General features: G+C 36.3%; 1 non-coding gene and 1 pseudogene across 1 annotated transcript; both read left to right on the top strand.

Moving 5' to 3' along the window:
- Positions 1–17,217, top strand: part of LOC129135425 (putative ankyrin repeat domain-containing protein 20A2) — a 46,875-nt pseudogene that overhangs the window by 10,497 nt on the left and 19,161 nt on the right.
- LOC129138255 (U6 spliceosomal RNA) lies at positions 4,513–4,619 on the top strand. Its single transcript, XR_008541405.1, has one exon. It is a non-coding gene; the product is annotated as a U6 spliceosomal RNA (small nuclear RNA).

The following is a 17,217-nucleotide window of genomic DNA, read 5'->3' as shown; positions in this document are numbered from 1 at the left end:
AACCATTTAGTAACACATTAATAGTGAATATAAAAACACAAGGGCTATATTCTAATGTGGTACACAGATTTGTTTGTTTTCCTCTATAAGTTGAATCAGCATGTAAAATTTAGAAGACTGGTGTAGATATCTGGACTTCAGGCTTATTCTAAAAAATCAAATCTGGTGTCCCCTGAGTTTCTATTACTGTTTGGTCTGCTGTGCAGAGGTTGCCCCTTTAGAGAAGGCATGTATTCTCCAGTTTGCTACTGTGCCCACCTTAGTACTTCCTTTACTCAGGCAACCTTCCTTTGTCCTTGTAAGTATCTGAGTTTACAACTCCTATGTTATAGTATATTTAGATAAAGATTTCAAGGTTTTTAAGTCAGCATGTATTTGTTATAATATATAGTCTATAGAGTATGTAAATCCCTCAGTTATGGAGTTGAATTTTAGAATTTAGAAGTTTTTGAAACTCTTTTCTTTATATATACCACAAATAATTATCTGCCCATAAGAATGTCTAGAAGCCTTTTTAGGTTATTCCTGGTTATAGTTGGATAATTTATGAATATTGCAGACATTACATCTTTCTCATCAGTGCTCTTCCTTAGAAATGCCAGTGACTTACTGGCTTTTATTATGCCAGAAATCATTCATATGGATCAGTATGAGAACTTTTATTGATAAGCCATTATGTTTTTATTTCTGATTTATATTTTGTCTAAAATAAAAAATAATTTTAAGTAGCCCTTTAAGTGGAAGCCAATAAAAATGGATTTAAAAAGTAGAGCTGCCCTGGGGTCCTGGGATTACCATTAAAATTGAGAATAGTATTTCTTACTGAGCTTTGGTTTTTTAAATATTTGTTCTTAAGTTTTTTAAACCTATTTCTCTTACACAGAACATACTGAGCTTTCTAACAGTAAAGATAAAAATCTATTCTCTTGTATTAGGGAAAAAACCCATGGACTATTTAATAATAAGGAAAATAAGTGCATTTGAAGCCAATCTCTCTTAATTCAGAGCTCATTTCCATAGTGACCCATTTGGAGCAGGAGTGCCTGACATTGGCATCTGGGATCCTGACAACATTGATAGAAGTGAATCAAGCAAGTTTGTACCACCCAGAAGAAACCTCCACCAGCATTGGGAAGCTCTGGCAACTGTACCCCTAAAACTCTTAATTCCTCAAATGTTAATGTTTGCCACAAATTGTATTGTCAAATGGGGATTAGGTAAAATTCAAGAGATTTCTTGATTATTGGACATAACATACAGTTTTATAATACTTCTCAAATGCAGATGGTCATGGAGTCTTTCTCTTGGGGTATAATACTTCTGGTAAAGCAAATATTCTTTGGAATATAGTTTAAGAAACACTGCTTTAGTGAGAATAATTTAGATCATTAATTTATGTAAAAAACTTAAAATGTTTGCTACTATGTCTTCGGGTTTTGGGGCTATAGAGACAAAAGATACAGACCTTGCCTCAAGAAGCTCTTGGTTTCAGTGGGAAACAGTGAAATGATTACAATGTACCATGCTAAGTGCTGTGATCAAAGCAAGGATTCTTGGGACTGGTAAACGTTTAAAGTGAGTTTTGGCAATGACCACAGTTAATCCGGGGAGACAGAGGAGGGTTGTTGCAAGGCAAAGCGCAGCACATCAGAAAGCACAGAGGAGTCAGAGGAGTGAGAAGGAAGGGACTGCTTTTCATTTACTTCCTTTCTATATTGTATGTTGAAGTTCAAAGCATCCCAGAGAAGATTTTCAGTTTAGTTGAGAAATATGTAATTTTGTGAATTATTAATTTTTTTTCTGCTGTTTCATAGGACAATAATACCCCACTTTTATTTGCCATAATTTGCAAGAAAGAGAAAATGGTGGAACTTTTATTGAAAACCAAAGCAAGTACACATGCTGTTGATAGGCTGAGACAGTACAGTTCTTTTTTTAAAAATAAAACCTGAGTATTCTAGAGTGGTAACAGTCACTCAAGTCAGAAATATTCATAAGAAGATTAATATAATTATTGGCATATAATGAAAAATATCACCACGAATAATCAGGTAGACCAGCAAATATTTGGACTGAGTAACATAAAGAATAGTATATAGTAGGATTCATCTTCTCTTATAATATAGAGTGTTTGGTATTTATAATCAGATGCTTTTGGTACTGTAATCTTTTATTAGCTAAAGGGTTTTGTATTAGCTTTATTAATTTTTTTGTTTTTGAGATAGAGTCTCGCTCTGTTACCAGGCTGGAGTGAGGTGGTGTGATCTCGGCTCACTGCATCCTCCACCTCCCAGGTTCAAGCGATTCTCCTGCCTCAGCCTCCCAAGTAGCTGGGACTACAGGTGCATGCCACCATGCCCAGCTAATTTTTGTATTTTTAGTAGAGATGGGATTTCACCATGTTGGCCAGGATGGTCTCAATTTCTTAACCTCGTGATCTGCTCTCCTTGGCTTCCCAAAGTGCTGGTATTACAGGCATGAGCCACTGCACCTGACCAGTTTTATTAATTTTTAAAGTGTGGACTTTTAGTTTATGACTACTAGTATTGTCATTATTATTATTATTGTCATTGTTGTTGTTGTTGTTTTCAGCCTGCAGATAACTCTTATCTGACCCCTAGCTGATTTAACTAGGAAAGCAATGGGGGAATCTTCATCTAAATCTTTGCCTACTTTAGATAAGTGACCTCAGCACAGTTTCTTGGCCATCAAAGGACTATAAGTTGGCAACTTGTATTATGTCTTACCCCAGCAGGACAAGAGGCTTCCCTGTTGTCCCTTTCTTTTAGCCTTGGTGACAATTTACAAAGATGAACACTTGAGCACCCTAGATGCTTATAGACCAAAGCTAGTACATACAAATGGTTATTACGTCTACACTGACAGGCAGATATTAAATTGGTAAAGTGTATCGAACTAGCTTTTTAAAAAACTATTAAAGTTCTTGAGTGGAGTTATTTCTTTGTTACTTTAGGTCAGCCCTCTTGCTTGCTATACACTATGACTCACCAGGTATTGTCAATATCCTTCTTAAGCAAAATATTGATGTCTTCGCTAAAGACATATGTGGACGAGATGCAGAAGATTACGCTATTTCTCATCATTTGACAAAGTAAGTGTTTATGTTAAATATCCAGTTAATACTAAATTGAAGTTTAAAATAATTGCAACTACTCCATCTTATATACATTAGGTGAGAGTTCATAGTTTGGTTCAGATAGTTTGAAATAGCCATGAGTTAGTTTACCTTCTAGCCAGAAATCAAGCAGAAGTCTAGATTAGCTAGAAGTAGAGTGCAAAATTTTTTCTGGATTTTTGCGACCTTTATCCCTAGGGATCTCAATGTTGTTCATTTTATTCTAAGTATAATCCCCATGCATGGGATAAAAAGAGCCACATCTTTGATTTATTTTCCTTTCCTTTCCTTTTTTTTTTTTTTTTTTTTTTTTTTTTTTTTGTAGAGACAAGGTCTCACTCTGTTTCCCTGGCTGGTCTTGAACTCCTGAGCTCAAGTAATCCCCCTGCCTCAGCCTCTGAAAGTGCTAGCCACCATGACTGGCCTGACTTTTCTAATTAGTTATTGAGTCTTGTAATGTCCAATTTAGCAGAAATTCTTGTATTGTCCCCTGGGGCTCTCTCCTGTGCCTTCCTTCTTTGAATTTTCCAAGAAGCTAAGGGGTTTCCTAAGTCCAAGGAAGGCAATCTTTCTTTACAAGTCAGAAGAAGGGGAAAAAAGGGCATTCTAATCATTCTGTTATTTCCATGGCCTCACTTGCTGTATTATTGCCATTGTAACCGGTCCTGCAATCTGATAATGATTGATCTTTGCCACCAGGATGCCTTCACTGATTCAGACCTCTCAGTTTTCATGGTGATTCATATATACAGGTCAAAGCTACGGTGTTTATTAGTTTATGTACTTGTGCTCAGTCATTGTTCCTAGCACTGTGCTCTGGCAGCTAGGCCTCCTAGCTTTATCCACACAAATATTGAGCAAGTTGATGCTCATCTTACACTAAAAACCTTATATGGAGCCTGCCTCTTAGCTAGACTTTGCCTAGGCCTTCATGGTATGTTATCCTTTGAGAGCCATGCTTGTCTTTCCTTTAACCAATATTAGTTGGGATTGTTCTCAATAGTCAGGGATGTTCAAATAATGTTACAGGAAGAGATCAGAGTTCCCTTTCCCTTTTGCTATCAGATCTGTACCTTGAGGCTTTTTTATATCCTGTGCAGCAGCTTTGGTTAGATAGCAGAATGTTCCATGTTATCTTTCCACTGAGTAGTGGGAACCAGCTTGCAGTTGGCCCCTCAAGTAATGTGTCTCTATAATCATGAAAATCTCCTGGGCTACTTGCAGCTCTTCCTCAAGTTTTCAATATATTTTAAAATTCTACCTCCTCACAGGAAGCCATTCAATAAAATTCTCTGAATCTGAAGTAAGTGAGTTGGATTTAACAGAGCTAAGCTTCATCCATGACTCATGAGTATCCATGTATCAAACAGGGCTTTGTACTTATTTCAACAGCACATATTTTAAAATTGGATCAATACAGAGCAGATAAGCATGGCTACTGCCTAAGGATGGCACACAAATTCAGAAAGCATTCCATATTTTGCATAGTCCCAGGAAGGCCATTTGACTATTTGCTGAGTAGCTCCAAGGAAGCAGTGTGAGCAAAACCAAAACAGGTGACACACAATATTGAAATTGTGATTATCACTGTGAAACTATTGATGTACGGTGATCTCTGAAATGGGAACAGAGCTGAGTAATAAGGGGATATTACATGTTGCTAGTACGTGTCTTGGAAATGAGAAAATGTCAACTTGCATTTCCTTCATGGAACTGAAAAACAATCATAGCAGGGTTTCTTCTTGTCTGTTAGTTGGAGAGGACCATGGAGATCCAGCAGCCAAGCACAGATCTGCTGGCTCAGAATTTGAGGAGGTAGAGAAGGAGTGGTAGTTGTCCAAGCCAGGTTTTGACACCTATTAGTTTTCTGCCCTTGGTGTGATTGATGAGCTCAGTGATGAGCTCACTAAATTTATATATGTATATAAATTTAGTAATAAGTTATGAATTAGGTAAAATGCCCTGAATTACAAGCCACAATGAATGCAAGTAATAACCAAAATTAGCACTTAATAACATTTTCTGAAAACTGCAACATTTGAATATTAGAACTTATAGAAAAACACACACCGAGCATTATTTGGGATTCCAAAATGGTTTCAGCAATAAGGTTCAAGTATAAATTATTCCATTGCTTTACTATTTCTCTGAACATTTAAACATGTAATCTCATTACATCTTCTAAACAACCTAGTGAAGTAAGGTAGCAGAATCCTTATTTTTTAGAAGAAACCATGGAGCCAAAGAGAAGCAACTTGTCTGAAAACAAAATACCTACATAATGAGGTATTTTGGTTACAGAGTGAGGACTTACTGTGAGTGCAGGACACTTTGCGTGATATCCAGCTAACTAGAGTTAATTTACTGAGCTGTGCTTCCTCCATTTATGGGTACTTCACTTTCTTTTCTTCTTTAATTATAAGCTTAATAAGCTTGTAAGGTTTAAAAATTTGAAGTGTATGGGACCTTAAAATTCTGATATTAGGTCTGATATTGCCTGAAATGGTTTTGGAATTTAATATGTTTGGTAAATATTTTTTATTTCAGTATTAAAATCGCAATTTTATTTATTACTTTTGTATACTTAGAATTCAACAACAAATTTTGGAACATAAAAAGAAGATACTTAAAAAGGACAAACCAGGTAAGGCTTCTGATAGTGAATTTCTTACTTCTCTTGGTGGTCCTACTCTTGATAAGAAAATAAGAAGTAAGATGTAATATTATCGTAGTGTCAGTCAAAAAAGACCAGTTTAACAATATGTGTAAATTGAATGCGTATATATGTATATACATATGTAAATTAATTTTTAAAATTTAACTTCTTTAGTTTGAAATTCAGATTTATTTAAGAAGGTAGTTGTAGCTAATTTATAATCTCATATATTATTGTCTAAAAACATTCATTTATTTAATTATGATCCATAAAATCCTACATAATATTTTTGCATAAATAAGAAAAAAGATGTTTAAGTTAGTATGTTGTATGTTTCCTCTATAGTCACATTATAACAAATGGGACTTGTTATACAAATGGATCTTCTATTTCATTTTTATAATAAATTGTTTACATTTAGTAAACAAATAACTAGAGTTGACCCATGAATAATGTGGGGGTGAGGGACCCTGATCCCTGTGCTGTTGAAAATCTGAGTATAACTTTTGATTCCTTCACCTTAGCTACTAATAGCCCACCATTGACTGGAAGCCTTCCTGATAACATAAACGGTTGATGAACAACTATTTTGTTTGTGCTGCATTATTATATACTGTGTTTGTACAATAAAATAAGCTAGAGAAATGAAGCTGTTAGAAAGGAAGTCATCAGGAAAAACATATTGACTTTTCATAAAGCATTAGTAGATCCTGGTAAAGGTCTGTATGATCTTCAGGTTGATTAGGCTGAGGAGGAAGAGGAGAGGTGGATCTTGCTGTCTCTGCATTGCAGAGGCAGAAGAAAATCTGCATATAAGTGAATCCCTGCAGTTGAAACCCTTGCTGTTCAAGGGTGAACTGTATTACATATTGATTTGTGTCACTAAGAAAGTAACTATCTTTAGAACCAGGAACTCAGCAATCCCTCTCTGGTACCATAAATAAATGGCAATAAGAACTGTAGAACTGAACCAGCGGGCACCCATACAAATAGGAGATTATTTTTTTCAAGATAGCTACTGAGCACAGAAGATGGAAAAGCAATTCCTTTGTGAGAAGCACAAGTTATATTACATATTCTTACACAAGCAAAATGATTTTATCTGTCATAGTTCACATACGTACACATACACACACGCACATGTGCACACACGTGTGCACACAGACACAAAGTTAAAAGTCCTGCTGATTCTTAAGGACCAAATCCAACTGTTCACAGAAAGCGGTGGATAACACTTCCTACTGTTTGGATGCAATTCTTTTGACTTTTTGACTTGTTTTGCAATGAACTGCCTTTAATGGGTTTAAATCATGTTTTTAGTTTTATAAGAAATGAAGAAAAAGATTAGAAGCAAGTAAACGGGAACTCTATGGTCAGTAGTAGACTATAATAGTATACTCAATAGTCATAGGTTTTTCTCCAGTTATACAATTTACTTGAATGATGCACAATTAATCAATTATTATTATCATAGGAGATGGGGTCTCTCTATGTTGCCTGGGCTAGAATACAGTGTCTATTCATTGGTGCAATCATAGCTCACTATAGCCTTGAACTCCTGGGCTCAAGCAGTCCTCCTACCTCATCCTCCTGAGTAGCTGGGACTACAGTTTTGTGTGGTTACATCTGGCCTGATACACAATTATTTATTTGTTTATTTATTTTTGATACAGGGTCTCCCTCTGTTTCCAGTACTGGCATGCAGTGGTGCCATCTTGGCTCACTGCAACTTCTGCATCCTGTACTTAAATGATCCTTTCACCTTAGCCTCCCAAGTAGCTGGGACTACAGGCATGCACTACCACACTTGGCTAATTTTCTTTTTAAGGGTGTTTGTTTGTTTATTTGTTTGTTTAATAGGTGAGGTGTCACTATATGGCTGAGGCTGGTCTGGAACTTCTGGGTTCAAGTGATCCTCCTGCCTCAACCTCCCAAAATGCTCAGATTTACAAGTGTGAGCCACTGCACCTGGCCTGCACAATTATTATAAAAAGGAATAAAACCCAGTTGAGTTGCAGAAAATTGACTATTTTTTCATTTTTTTTTCTAAAAACATTCATATTGTAGAACATATTGTCAATCACCCAGATTCTCTATTTTTTGTTTGGTTAAAAGAGGATTGCTGCTTATTTCACATTATTTTCTGACATTATTGTTTCATTTATTCCTTTTATGGTTTTATTCAATTGGATAGATATAGAAATACAAGAATCTCCAAGTCAAATATCAAGGGCAAAAAAGAAAAGAAAAACAGATTACGGAAAGTTATTCTGTGAAATAACCATCTGATTACAGTTACATATATCATATCAACTTAATACAAATCTTACACAATGCATTTGTGTCAAGGTTTCCCAAGACCACCCCAGGTTTGTTGGTTCATTAGAAGGACTCACAGGACTCAGCAAATAGTCATACTCAGATCTTTAATTGATAACAAGAAAAGGGACAAGCAAAATTAGAAGAGGAAAAAGTGCATGTGGTCAATTCTGGAGGAAACAAGGCACAAGCCTCCAGGAGTTCTGTCCTGTGGAGTTCCCAGGATCTGCTTAATTCTCCCAGGCTCACATTTTGACAACATATGTGCAGCGATGTCTACCAGTACCAGAGTCTCATTAGAGACTAAGTGTCCAAGTTTTTCTATGGAGGTTACTCTCCCTCTCATGTACCCAAATTCCAGACTCTTACAAGGAAAGCAGCTATTCAGAGAAAACACACTGTTTCTATAAACACTTTAGACACAGTGAGCCACTCTTCTCAGGGAATGGTGGAAACCCTCCCAATTCAAATTTCCTAAACACCAGCCAAGGGCCAGCCTTGCATGTAGGCCTTTCTAAGGATGGCAGTCTCTTGCCTGTTATATGAAATCTTTTCTGCACACTTTGTATAGCCCCAACTTAATTTTTGGTGTTGTTTTAAAATTTCATTTTAATAACATAATATTATAAGATAAGGTAACTTGGTACTAGTTTCTGTTGTATGATCCATCTTAAGTTTCAGTGCTGGTTACTTTTTTGACTTTCAGTGACGAACAGCTATTTGTACATAAGTTACCATAGCAATGTTAGGTAATTATAATCTGTCCTATTTATCTCATTTACCTTTCAGTAAAATTGTTAAATAAGCAAAATATTTTCTGAGTTAAAATTAGAATAAAAATTGTCTTTTATTTTGATTACATGAATAATCTAGTTTTCAGATTGTGCTAAATCCCTGCTTAGAATTATGAAATAAGATAAAATATTCAATCATTTTTATCAATATTTTCTTACCTAAGCATGCAATTAAATTTATTTATTTTATATATTTTATATACTTCAATTTGAGAAATAATGACCACATGTTGTTACTTTGGTCTTCAATGATCTCTAATTTTTAGGGTCACCCTGTCTTGCTTAAATATATCATAGTAATAGGTTCAGTGAATATCTCTATTTTTTATTTTATTTACTTATTTTTTTTGAGACAGAGTTTTGCTCTTGTTGACCAGGCTGCAGTGCAATGACACAATCTTGGCTCATTGCAACCTCCACCTCCCAGGTTCAAATGATTCTCCTGCCTCAGCCTCCCAGGTACCTGGAACTACAGGCATGCACCATCATGCCCAGCTAATTTTTTGTATTTAGTAGAGATGAGGTTTCACCATGTTAGTCAGACTGGTCTCGAACTCCTGACCTCAGGTGATCCACCCACCTCGGCCTCTCAAAGTGCTGGGATTACAGGCATGAGCCACTGCCCCCAGCCATCTTTTTTACTTATTTATTTTAATTGTTGTTCTGGAGATCCTGGGATGCATAGACAGTGAATATCTTTTTTGTTTTTTGAGATGGAGTCTCACTCTGTCTCCCAGGCTGCAGTGCAGTGGTGTGATCTTGGTTAACTGCAACCTCTGCCTTCTAGGCTCAAGCGATTCTCCTGCTTTGGACTCCTGAGTAGCTGAAATTACAGGTGCCAGCCACCATGCCCAGCTAATTTTTGTATTTTTATTAGAGATGAGGTTTTGCCATGTTGGCCAGGCTGGTCTTGAACTCCTGACCTCAGGTGATCCACTCACCTTTGTCTCCCAAAGTGCTGAGATTACAGGCATGAGCCACTAAGCCCAGCTGAATATTTTTTTTTAAATCAATAACCTTATTTCTTAGAGCAGTTTTAGGTTCACAACAAAATTGAGAGGAAGGTACAGAGATTTCTCATATATCCCATGCCTCCCACACACGCATAGCCTCCCCCATTATTAGTATTTTCCATCAGAGAGTGGCACATTTGTTACAACTGATGAACTTACATTGACACGTTATAATCACTCAAATTTCATAGTTTACATCAGGCTTCACTCTTGATGCTGTACATTCTGTCAATTTGGACAAATGTATAATGACATGACATGTATCTATTACTGTAATATTATCGACAGAACAGTTTCACTGCCCTAAAAATTCTCTATGCTATGCCTGTTCATCTCTCCCTTTCTCCCTAGCAACTCGTGGAAACCATTGATGTTTACTCTGTCTTCATAGTTTTACTTTTTTCAGAAGAGTCATATAGTTGGAATAAGAAGAGTGGATATCTTTTTGAATAGTTAGAAAATTAAAGCTCCATGGCAGTTGAATGTAGTCATTTAAGGTGTTCTTTGTCCTTTTGTTTTTCTTTTGCTTCTTTATCATTGTAAAGAATGGTATATTCTGATGAGATATGCTTTACATACTTAGAAAACATGATTTGTATAGATATGTGGCACATAATAGAAAGGGTTGAGGAAAAGGACACCACGCCATACCACACAGCACAACCTGGAGCATCTTGCTCTGTGAGGTGGGTCCAGATAGACTCTCTAGCAATGGAAGGGGACAAGTGCAAAGGGTTGTACTTTATAAAACTGGAATCACAAAGTCTTTCACACTTATCTTTGATTGGAAATAAGACCAGGCAGTGAATGCTATTAGGTAAATACATAAGTTCCTCACTGATCCTCTTCCTTTGAGGGATGAGGTTGACAATAGCATGTATTATGATGACATGATTCACCTACAACTAGATTCTGTCGTGAGGGATGACAAGGGAGTTTTGCTTTATGTGAGGTGAAAAATTTTTTTCTCCTACTAGGGAGAAGGGCAAGCATTAGAACGTTCTGATAGTAAAAGGGCATTGATAGTTTTCTTTCTATATATTTTTTCACATCAGATAATACTGCCCGGCAGCCTGCCACACCTCCCCAGTGTTTCTTCAGCTTCTCTCTGAATGTGGATAAGCTCTTAAAGGAGTGATCTTTCCAGTGGTTCTTTCTGTGGGAGGTAAAATGGCAGGTGAATTTGGGCCTTGTTATACGTAGGCCAGAGCAAATAGCTACAACTAAGGAAACCACCCAGCACCTTCCCCAGAAGAGTATTAGCCAGAGTAACACACTGATCTCTATTGAGGTCTTCTCCGCTGGTGGCTAGAAAGTCTTTGCAAGGATTCCTGTTTCTGGTCTGAGTCCTATGTTTTGCTGGTTTCTGGTGATAGCGTGTTTTATTCTAAACTAAACAGTTTGAACTGAAGAACTAGAGAGGCTGTATTGTGTTATAACAAAATAAATGCAGTAGCTCCCCCTTAACTGTGGGAGATACATTCCAAGACCCCCAGTGGATGCATGAAACCATGAATAGTACTAAATCACAAACTGTTTTCCCTATACATACATATCTATGATAAATTTTAATTTATAAATTAAATTAAATCTGATGTTATCTGTAGATAGGGTGTGAGAATTGAATTGTGTCATCAGCAGAAATGATTACTTACTTGTTGGTGGGGAAAAACTCTCCACACATTTGGTCACAGAAGCCTTCTTTGTTGATGATTGTTGCTGTGGTGTGACAGCAGAGAAAAACTTGTCAAGTATGTCTTTCTGTGCATATAGTGGATAAGGGGTACTATTGTATACTCTGTTTTAATGGCCCCTCATATTTTGTTCCAGAAACCATGCTCTTTGACACTGTTGACTCATCATACCTGTTCTGCTAACAATACCATTTTTACTCAATCTCATAGGGTTTGGCTAGGATGACTTGTATACTGCAGTTCACTTGTAGATACCAAGTTTTAATAAATGTATTCTTCTTTGCATCTAATAAATACAAAGGGAAGAGTTCTTACTGCATTAATTACCTACCAATAAGTATGATGAATGTTAATTCTAATAAGGTCCCAGGCATGCTCCCAAAGGAATGCTCTGTAACAAAGCATCAGTCTTATGCTTTAAAAAACCAAACCAAAACAAAACAACAACAACAACAACAACAACAACAACAAAACAGGATCTAAAGCATACACACAAGTGTACACAATTTTTTTATGAAGGTAGAGTCTTACTATGTTTCCCAAGTTGGTCTCAAACTTCTGGGCTCCTCAAGTGATCCTCCTGCCTCATCCTCTCAAGTAGTTTTGATTAGAGGCATGCGTCACTGTGCATTCTTATGCTTTTAATATTCTGTACATTTATTGTTGATTTAAAATGCATTTTACCTTTTTCTTTAATAGGTGTTGGAATTTCTGATGAATCTGCAGTCAGGTAAGATTTCATAGATTTAAAAAATTATGTTAACTAAGAAAATATAGATGGAAGAAACTAATATCTATTGAGTGTTGTATTCTTGGCTAGACATCCTAATATGTTCTATTCATTTATAATCTCATAAAGCCATCATAACATCTGTGTTCCTATAACCTACTATTAAATAAACAACTATGAATTAGAGCTGACTAATTGCCTCATGATCCCATAGTTAAAAAAGTAGCTGGCCTACAGTTTGACCATCAGCCTGCCTGCCTTCCAAATCCTTTCTCTTGCTCCTCAGCATAGATAGGTATCTGTGCAGCCCTTGGATCAAGGTATAGGTCTGAATCAGATTAATCAGATTCATTAATCTGATTAATGTCTAAGTTAATGAGAGTTTAACTACCTTGAACTCTCATTTAAGTTTACTGCTAGAATGTGGTTAGTCCTAATAAATTTGACAATTTCAGTGGTAGCCAGTATCTTATTTTTACCATCAAAGGCTCTAGGGCAGATCTGACTTAGCTTTGGCCATAGGACTGTAAGTTTTACCAAAGCAAGTTTAGGCAAGTCTTAGAGACAAATTATTTGACTTCCCAGTTTGGTTTTCCATTTAGGCAAGTATTTCTGCTTACTTCCATAATACATTTTTTAGTCTTGTTGCTTTTTCCATGACTTTTCTATAACCTTGTCTTCATTTTTTAAAACTTTCTTCTCTGCTTTTCTTGGTGTTTCTTTTGTTCTATTATTTTTTCAAACTCTGCTGCCTATGTATTCCAAGTTTTTCTATAGACAGAATCAAGAGGACACAGAATTACAGGATTTTAAGGAATCTTGGAATGAATTAAAATACTTTCTGGTATTTTTACCTGTGTTGAACTCTGGTCAAGTGATTCTCTAGATAGAGAATGTGAAGCTCAAAGAGATTAGGATGCTTTTTTTTAGACATAGGAATTGGCAGAAATGAGATTTGAACTCATGTTAAAGCCCAGTACTCTTGCTTCTTATTGTATACTATTGGCATGTGTTTTAATAATACAAACGGGAGTGAGTCTGTAGATAGAATGAGAATGGAATTAGCTGGTGAACACAATGGAAGTAGATAAGAATGGAATGAGCAGGGGAAGTCCAAGTTTGAAGATAAACAGCACTGGATTGGATAGGAGTACGGACTCTTCTATAAGAGATCAAAGTATTGGGGTTTATGACAAGTTTGATAAAGATAAATTATAAAAATGAAGGACACAAGATATTGGGAATTATCTACAAAGGCATATTAAAATAGAAGGTTCAAGGGAGCTCTAAAAAGTTTGCTGCTTTTTTTTAAATCAATGACTGACAAACTTGAAGATTTTTACTGAAAGATGCTAAAACATTTTGAGACACTGGGAGGAGTGTCTACAGCAGATACAAATGAGGTGTCATCTACTTCCATCCTGACTTACAAAGGGGTGGCTTAGAGCCCCTGGAGTACTAAGGGGCTGGAAATTGCTGAACTACATAGACATGTGGCACAGGGCAGGTGTCTCCTCACCTCTGCCTGTTTTCCCAGTTCACTGATGTCCTTCCCATGTCCATGTGGGCTGGGTCAGGGGCATGATTAGCTGGCAAATCAGTCATGGAGTTCAGTTGTGTAGTTGGTAGTGTGTATAGCTGGGGGCAGGTGATGGAGACTCCAGTTAGCTTGTTTTTCAAGAGCAGGGATATAGAGAGCTCCTACTCCTGGTTATTTGAGGCCATCCTTTCAGGAATCTGTGGTTTCATAGACTGAAGATTTGAAGATTGGAGACTTCCGTGGAGCCCTGCGGAAGTGGAATCTGGAAGTGGGAGCCCATAGGAAGAAAGATGCTTAGATAATACTTAGGGAAATAGAGGTACAACTATGAGGACTCGGTTTTTTTCTGGCAGTCTCTCTCCCTGGGTGTCTGAGTGCCTATGAAAATTTTTAAGGGCTTGCTAGTTTATGTGGACCTGAATAAGGTAGGACCTATAGAGTGAAAATAATGGGATTTTATAATTGTTAATATTTTAATCTTTCTGGGAAAAGCATTCTCAGTAAGAACATACACCTTTGTTATTTGACTTCTGTACATTTGGCTTTCATACATTTCAAATATTGTAGGGGCTTTCCTGTACCGATTTAGGGCAAAGGAAAGCAATAGGACCTTCCTAAGTTGGATCCATGCTGAGGAATCAAGACTGCCATTTTGAAGTGATGCAGATTAGTCTTTTATCCAGAGACAGATCATGGGAAAGAGACAGTGGATCTTTCTAACTTGTTTTAGGTCATCAGTTTTCTTCCAGTTTAGATAACAAAATTTATGTCATCCACTGATTGAATTATAAGTTCAGCTTCAGGACAGATAATTTGTGAGGGCAAAGTATTGTCAGGCTCTGCCAATGTATTGACTGTCACTATTTGTTATAAAGCTCAAGGTTAGTTTTCATTGAATATTTTATAGATTTAGACAGGTGGAGGCAGAAGTAGGTAAATAGAATCTATTTTTAGAACAGAGGACATATTTTAATTATATCAAGAATCACAATTTAATATATAGATCACTGACCTTTCCCCAGATTATGTTTTCCTTTTTTTGAGGGGGAAGCTGGATATAAACCAGCAGTTAAAAAAATTGTAAAGAAATCAACTTGCTCATTTTCATTGTGTATTTTTGCTCTCAAGCATTTTGCATGAACTGTGTGTGGATTCATTGCCTGCATTGGATGATGAAGACTTGAGTGTTGCTACTAAGGTAAAGTGGTCTCTTGTAAAATTAATTTTCTCTCTCTGAATGTAGTTTTGCAAGTGTTTACTTTTCAAATTTAGCAGTGGTTCACCTATAATTGTTTTATGGTGGTAATGGAAAGTTGCTCAGAGAAAAACATACATATGGCTAGTTGATTCAAAAAATGTGTTTAACTTTGGTAACTAACAGAGATTGATAAGTACTGTGACAGGGTGGGAGCTGAAAAATAAATGAACTGGAAAATAAGTAGTCGCAGGAAAATCACATTAGGAAATTCTTTCTCCAATAGAGGAAATATGAAATTTGGTTAAGGTTTATATGGATAAATACTAATACTTTGACTTTTAAATCATACAAGTGTGACTTTCTTAATATTTATGCTTGTATAAATCTTCAGTGGATCAAATTATTTGCAGTAATCATGGAATCTTCCTGGTAATTTTTAGTGGCAAAAATGTTCAGCACATAGCATATAGCTTTTGTTCTTGGAAACTTATTATTTTGATGTGATATAGTTTTTAGGAGAAATTGTTTCTCTACTTATATTATTGGTTCTGTAGTGAGACTAAAAAATATTAAAAATTGTAGAAAAACAGCTGAGTTTGGTGGTCTACCCCTGTAGCCCCTGATACTTGGGAGTTTGAGGCAGGAAGATTGCTTGAACCCAGGAGTTTGAGAACAGCCTGGGCAATATTGTATCTGATTGAAAAATATAAATTGTGGAAATGTAGAAATTTAAATTTATGTTCTCAAGATTTGTATTGCAAAGGGATTTTTGTGTGGTTTATGAGTTGTCCATGAAGAGTTTATATAAAACACGTCAGCTAATTGAATAACATGTATTTTGCTGCAAATAACCAGTTCTAGAAGCAGAGACTCTTAATACCAATATGGTAAGACTTTATCATCGTAATTTTGTCATTGTAGTTTATTTAAAATATTTACTTGGCCAGGTGTGGTGGCTCACACTTGTAATCCCAGCACTTTTGGAGGCTGAGGTGGGTAGATCACCTGAGGTCAGGAGTTCAAGATCAGCCTGGCCAACATGGTGAAACCCTGTCTGTAAAAAAAAATAAAAAGCACAAAAATTAACCAGACATGATGGTGCATGCTTGTAATCCCAGCTGCTCAGGAGGCCAAGGCAGGAGAATCGCTTGAACTCAGGAGGTGGAGGTTGCAGTGAGCCAAGATCGCACCATTGCACTGCAGCCTGGGTGACAGAGCAAGACTACATCTTAAAAAATAAAATAAAATAAAATAAAATAATATAACCACTCAAAGTCCTTATATCATATTCTGAAATTTTGAATGTCAGAAAGTTTTCTATTTAGTTGTTTAAATAATCATTGGAAGCTCCTGCATACCATAAGCTGCTGGAGGTCAGTAAACATATTTGTGTGTATCCTGGAGTACCTAGAATACAGTCTTCCATGTAAGAAGCATTTTACTTGTTGTTTTGGGGGATGGGGTTTCACTCTGTCACCCAGGCTGGAGGGCACTGGTGAGATCTTGGCTCACTCCGATCTCCATTTCCTGGGCTCAGGTGATCCTCACACCTCAGCAATCCAAGTAGTTGAAACAATAGAGCTATGTCACCATAGACCTGTGTCTCCATGCTAGGCTGAGTTTCATAGAGACAGGGTTTTGCCTTGTTGCCCAGGCTGGTCTTTAACTGTTGGGCTCAAGTGTTCTGCTCGCCTCAGCCTCTCAAAGTGCTGGGGTTACAGGCATGAGACATTCAGCTTTAATAGTTGTCTAATCTGAATAAATAGACAAATGAATTTTTATATAATGGAATATTATAAGTAATATAATAAACCTAATGTATCTAATAATTAAATACCATTTTTAAAATATTGCTTACATTGTATTATTTTTTAATATTAAAGGGTGTATAAGTTTTGATATGTTATGTTGAGAAATTATGCCATAATTAAAAAGAAAATAAAATAGAAATAGGTCATTGGTAGCAAAGAGGGTTACAATATATTTTCTAGTATCATTCAACTGGAATCTTAACATTGAGATTTTAGATTAACATTTCTTAAGTTTTTTATTAGACCCAACTCATGTTCTATTAAATATACCTTTTCAAGCCATACATTACTCTTTATTATTATTATTATTATTATACTTTAAGTTC

The sequence above is a fragment of the Pan troglodytes genome, chromosome 21 (genome assembly GCF_028858775.2).
Source record: "Pan troglodytes isolate AG18354 chromosome 21, NHGRI_mPanTro3-v2.0_pri, whole genome shotgun sequence".
Lineage (NCBI taxonomy): Eukaryota > Metazoa > Chordata > Mammalia > Primates > Hominidae > Pan > Pan troglodytes.
This window is presented reverse-complemented; position numbering and strand designations above follow the sequence as displayed.